Below are 5,817 nucleotides of genomic sequence, written 5' to 3' on the forward strand. Positions count from 1 at the left end.
TCTCAACTGAAAGGTGCTGTACGGAAGTGTAAAGTATTATTATTATTTCTCTAAAGCATGTTGTCCATAACTCATGGCAAATATAGTTTATGAAACATGTTAGCTATGCAGTTTTCATTTTTCATCCTTATTTATTAATGCCTTTTCAGAGCACTTTAGATAAGTATTTGGAAACCTAGTCATAGGAAAGTCGTATTTTTCACATTTCACTTTAACTGGGAAGAACATTGTTTTCTGATTTTAATCATAAAAATGAAATGCTCTTAATAGAGCGGAGAAACCCAATTTCCTCAAGAAGCATTTGCAGGCTGATCTGGCTCAGATATTCCTGCGATCACAGGAGAGTAATATCTTGGGCATGAGAAAACGTTCTGCAGTATACCTGAAACAAATATAGCTGTACCGGACAATTATGCGTTTAGCGTCACTGACTTTCAGCAAGGTGGCTAAGATACTCTGTACTGTCCCTTGTCAATTATTAACCTTCACAGCTACAGTGCTTTTTAATTCTGAGTGCAGGGTACGTACGCACGAGGTGGAGCACAGCGAAAGAAGGCAGCTGAAAAACGTACCATCCAGGGCACCGTAGCACGTACGTGATGACTCTGCTGCATTGATTCAGTATTTGCAATTTGCTCCTTGCCTCCTCTTCCTCCTCCTAATTATTCCCCACACGAGCAGTCTGGTGACTCAGAGGGGACAGGCTGTGTAAGCGCTTTTGAGAGTCAGAGCTTAGCGATGAACCTAAGCCGCAGCAGCGTGACAAAGTCCTCCCGTTTCAGCCCTTTGCTGGGACCTGCCCCTAAATATAAAATAAACACTGCTGGGCGCAGTGGAGTTATCAGTCCGGATTTACAATACAGCAGAACTGCTGGGACCAGAATTTATTCTCCATCTCTTTGGAACGATCAGCTGGTGGAGGCAAGCAGTGCTCATAATGAAGACTACGGATTTGTCATTTTCTCCTGGATCGAATTCTTTTGCTCTCCTTAGCATTTGTCATTCCTGGCCTCATATTATGATGTTTGTGCCAGGCCCTCGGTTGGCATCGCCCCGCACAAGTCAGCGTAGCTGATTTACACCAGCAGTCATCTGGGCCCTTTGTATATAAAAAGATCCTGTGAGTAGAAAGGGTGCTGCTTAACGAAGGGTCAGGCACAAGAGCGTCAACTGCTTGAGAGTTTCTAAGGGGTTTAGACTGAAATTCAACGATGCCATTCATTCCGTTTCTTTGACCTATTCTCTGACCATTATGTTTATACCCGTAATAAACTTGCCACTGCATTAACGCAAAGTTAACCTTGCTTTACGAGATATTGCAGCGCGAACCATAAGTAGGTACAAGGAGAAAGTACAGGAGCCCCCTGCAGTGTTAAGCAGCAGTTTGTTCAGTTCACGGGTTGTAGGCAAGCGGGATTTTTTTTTCCTTTCTCTCGCCCCACCCCTTGTTCGCAAATCTGAACTAACATCACTTGATTTTTCAATCTATATGCAAACAAATCACAGCAACTGATTTCATGGTCAGCGCTAACAGAGTTCATTTGGAGCTCCACAGCAGCACATTTTGAGAGCAGGGGGATCAAACATAAAATTATATTGGCAACTCGTAGCCGTAACGGCTGCAGGATTAGGAAGCTTGCGTGAGGGCTGGAAGTTGCGTTATGGGATCAGAAGCAAACAGAAAACACTCCAGGCAATGCTTTCAAAAATGCCTAAGTGACTTCAGGAGCCTTTGGCTTTCCATTAGAGCTATGGAAGGTTTTCCACCGGTGATTTTTTTCCTGGCAAGGAATGCAAGTTTGCAGGCACTGAGACGCCTCTTGAATTCATCTCAGCTTGACTTGAGTTTTTGCGTTTTGGTTGCTTCGGGGTGGATGTTTTATCTGGATGCCTATAATTTCTTGGGAAAACTTTCCACCGATGTCCTTTTCAATTGCCTAGAGTCATTTTTTTTTTTCTGTTTTCTTTCCCATCTTGGGACAATCCAGTTCCTCCATAAGCATTCTGAGCACTTCTGTATTGAGGTTTATGGCTGATAAATTTGCTGTGGTTTTGGATGCCTTGTTGCTCTGTTGGTGGACTTTGTGATATCAAGCACAAGAAGTCATGTCTCTTCCCAGATGTTTAGCTTTGAAAGCAGCAGCGTTTGGTAAGTTGCCGGTGTTGTGGGGTTTTTATTCCTCCCCAGAGGCCTCACTGCAGGATATCGGGCAGGGTCTGTCGGGCTCCAGTTTGGGGCTTTTTTTTTTTTCCCCCCTCCTATTTTTAGGTTGTACTTTTGGGTCTGTCACTGACATATTCATACTTAAGTCATGAGCTCTTCAAGATGGGAATTGGCTACTGCTACTGGTGTGTTTGTATGCTGCCTACCATGAGGATCTCTTATCGATCAGTCTTAACACGTTCTTCCAGCAAAATTACTATTACCAATTATGATGATTAGATCTGTATGTGCCTGGGTATCTTTCACAAAGAATTGGATTATTTCAATCTATCATAAAGAACTCTGAGATTAAAATAAAACAGTGATTTGTCACTGCAGGGTATTAGTACTTCCATCTATATTGGCACACATCTTCTGCAATATTCACAGAAATTGCATTCAATCTCTCTCCCATACAAGTGTAAGCGCTAATGAAGCAAGCATATGTTCGAATACGGGATGGTATCTTGTTGGAGTACTATACTGAGAAGATGAAATTTGGCTAAAAGTAGCACACGGCGTAGTGATTTTGTGTGCATTCAGCAGAGTAAATATTTATCCTCTGCTTTTAAAGGAACAAAGGCCCAAGGGAAGGGAAGACGCACATCATCAATATGTGCTGGAGTGGGATTTAGATGCTGGTTTTGGTTCCCTCATGTGCTGTTCCCTCCTGCCCTTGTAGCCTCGCTTTACTTGTAAAGTAGCCATTTTGTGTGACTTTAGTTACTGAATTCCATGTTGATGCTCCTTTTTCACACCAGTGTTTTTCCCTCAAGCCTCCCCAGTCACGCTGCCATGGCAGCTTGTGCTTGCATCACATGCGAGTTCCAGCCTATGCGTTCCCGTTGCTTCTCCTTTTTTCTGGATGAAATCATATAAGCAGCAATTGTTCATTTTTAAAATGCTTGCAGGGTATTTGTCTTATTGGGTGTGATTGAAAGAAAGCCGCGTAATTAACTTGGTGAAGTAAACGCTTGAATCTGCTAATGCCCTGTCTCTTCATAGAGAATTCAAGTTATGTGTGGACTTCACAGCAAGTCGTCTTAAAATCTGAATGCTTAGAGTGCAACTTCAGCCCTACGTACAGTTCGGAGATGGATTTGCACCAGCTAATGGTTCCCGACTCGGAGGGCTGTGATTTTCTGGCGCTTGCTGTCACAGGAGGCTGCGGAGGCAAACAGTATTGGATGTTCAGACAGGGAGTACGCAAGTTCGTAGGCGGCGGGTACGCAAATGGGTGCTGGAAGAGCTGTTTCATACGACAGTTCTGGATGCTCTGGAAATACGAGGGGAACAGACCAAAGAGGTGGCTTGATTTGGAAGTTCTGCTTAAATAGCATCTTATTGCTGCTCAAAGGCAGAACCGGTCGGTTCCCCTGGACCAGGAATCAGAGCCTGTAGGTGTTTTGTAAGCCTTTACGTCTAGGGTAGATTTCAGTATAAGTAATTCGATAGATGTCTACAAATGTGTTAAAAAAAAAAAATGCATCCATCAAAACGTTATGGAAAAATTGTCATGGAAGCAAATAATCGCTAGAATAAAATTGTATTGTTTTATTTGGGAGGGGGTGATTGGATTCTAAAGTGAAAATAATGAACCCATATCTCCCCGAAACAGCCATTTAAGGTATGTGTTACGGTGCCTGTTACACTCTGTAAAGTCATTAAAATGATCACTTTCAGACTGTAAAACTTTTCATTGTAGTCTGTAGCATTAGAGAGTAAAATCGGCTGTGTGAGGCAGGCTGCGCACCACACAGGGAAGGTGGGCCCGGAAAAATACCAGAGGGAGGGCAGCACCGGGACCCTTAGGAAAGGCAGATGTTTGAAGTGGTGTTTGCGGCGCCAGGAGAGCAGGGTAGCGATCCTGTAATATTCCAGCCTAGGAGTTACTGAAAACGCTGGGTTCGGTTCTCTTTCCAGCTTGAAAAAGTCCTTAACTCCCAAGTTCTGTGTCCTTGAAGAGTGGGTGCGTGGGGCACAACCACGGTCAGGGCGCAGGGGGTCATTCCTGCCGCGGCCAGGACGTCCTGCTCGGGAGCGACAGTCCGCGGTTCCGCCACGTTCCTCAAATTATTTCTGCTTTCTGTCATTGACAGCTTACATAAAAGGCTGAGTCATGCTTCCTATTGCAGCGTCTTTTTCCCTGGCAGGATATAAAAAACACCCAACGCACCACCATAAACTATTAATGTGAACCAGTATGGTGATTCTTATGTATCCAGCGCTGAGATTTGCGTATTTTCCAGCCGAACGTCACTCGGTGCTAATGCGTGTGAGATGGAGAAAGTTAATTTGACATAATCATGACTTTTTTAGGATCTCAAGTGGGATTTTTGGTTTTGTCTTTGCCAGTGTCTAAAGAATAATAAAATGGGGTAAGTTCTAGGTCCTACAGAAGGAATTATTTACAATACCATGGTGACATGCCTTAAATGTTAACAGACAATATCTTGCAAGATTTACTGTAGGAATCTCGCTGCTTCTCCATTTTGAGCTATTGAATAAAAATGAGAGTTATTGCTAGGTATGATGAACAGCAACAGTATCTTGTGATAAGTTTGGCCATAACTCAACATTTACTGCAGGTCACCACTGGAATGATAATGCAAAGGAAATTAATCTCTGGCCCTGGTTAAATGAATGCAAGCGTGAAAAGACCAGCACAAAGACTGCTCACATGAGGATCAGCCATTAATAAATGTATTTAAAAGAGATTCTATATTCAATGAACGCCGGGCACATCATCCGTAGCTCAGATATGAGCAGAAAGTGCAGAACTTAACTCCTGCCTAAGACCCCAACAGTCTAATCCAAAAAACTACACGTGATCACAGAGAGGGTGGAAAAGACTCCAAAGTCACGCGAGGTCTTGGCTCCGTATGAAGTAAAGCCGTGGAAATCTGTAGGAAATCCCGGCGCCAAGAAATTGTCACCTTGGACAATGAAGTCAACATGGTGGAAGAAGGGGTTATTACACTCATTAAGAGACGGGGAATTACTCTTAGGCACTTGGTTTAGTGAGTCTCCTGCTCCGAAGGGCATCTCTCTTCTCTCTGACTGTAAAGGAATTCCAGAGGGTCGGTGGCTGTTTGGCCGGCTAGGTTAGGCTTTTAAAGCGGAGCGGTGCGAGCAGTCTGCTAAGTGCTACGTCTGAGTTAATCAAAGAATCTGCCAGCTCCAGATTCTGAGTCCCGTTCTTGTGAATAACCCTCCTGTAACTTCAGACCATCCTCTTGTGATGTGTTACCTTCGCGCAGAATCAAGGCGATTCACTCACCTAAACAAACCTGACCGAGGCTCATCCAACGCTTGCGGGGTGAGTTTGCCGCTCTGGTTTGGAAAACTTTGCTGCAACGCCCTGGCCCCATTTCGGGTTTTGCAGCACAGCCCGCTGAGATGAAGTCACTCTCGTTCCGTCATCCATCGCCAGGCCAAATAAATTTCCCTTTCTGTCTCTTCATGCCTGCCGGTGGGATCCAAAATTAATATTTCGGTGTGTTCATCTCCACTGTATTCTCTGCCCATTCTTTTTCTTCCTTCTTCTGTGTTTGTAACGTTTCTGAATGAGCAGAAAAATCAACCAGGGCGTCATTTTGGCTTCCTCTGTTCTC

At 44.1% G+C, this 5,817-nt stretch overlaps 1 long non-coding RNA gene across 1 annotated transcript; it reads left to right on the forward strand.

Annotated features, from left to right (window-relative positions):
• Positions 1–517: 517 nt before the first annotated feature.
• On the forward strand, positions 518–4,031 carry LOC142048054 (uncharacterized). Its single transcript, XR_012657380.1, has 3 exons — positions 518–592; positions 1,989–2,149; positions 3,209–4,031. It is a non-coding gene; the product is annotated as an uncharacterized LOC142048054 (long non-coding RNA).
• The last annotated feature ends 1,786 nt before the right edge of the window (positions 4,032–5,817 follow it).

The sequence above is a fragment of the Phalacrocorax aristotelis genome, chromosome 24 (genome assembly GCF_949628215.1).
Source record: "Phalacrocorax aristotelis chromosome 24, bGulAri2.1, whole genome shotgun sequence".
Taxonomy (NCBI): Eukaryota; Metazoa; Chordata; class Aves; order Suliformes; family Phalacrocoracidae; genus Phalacrocorax; species Phalacrocorax aristotelis.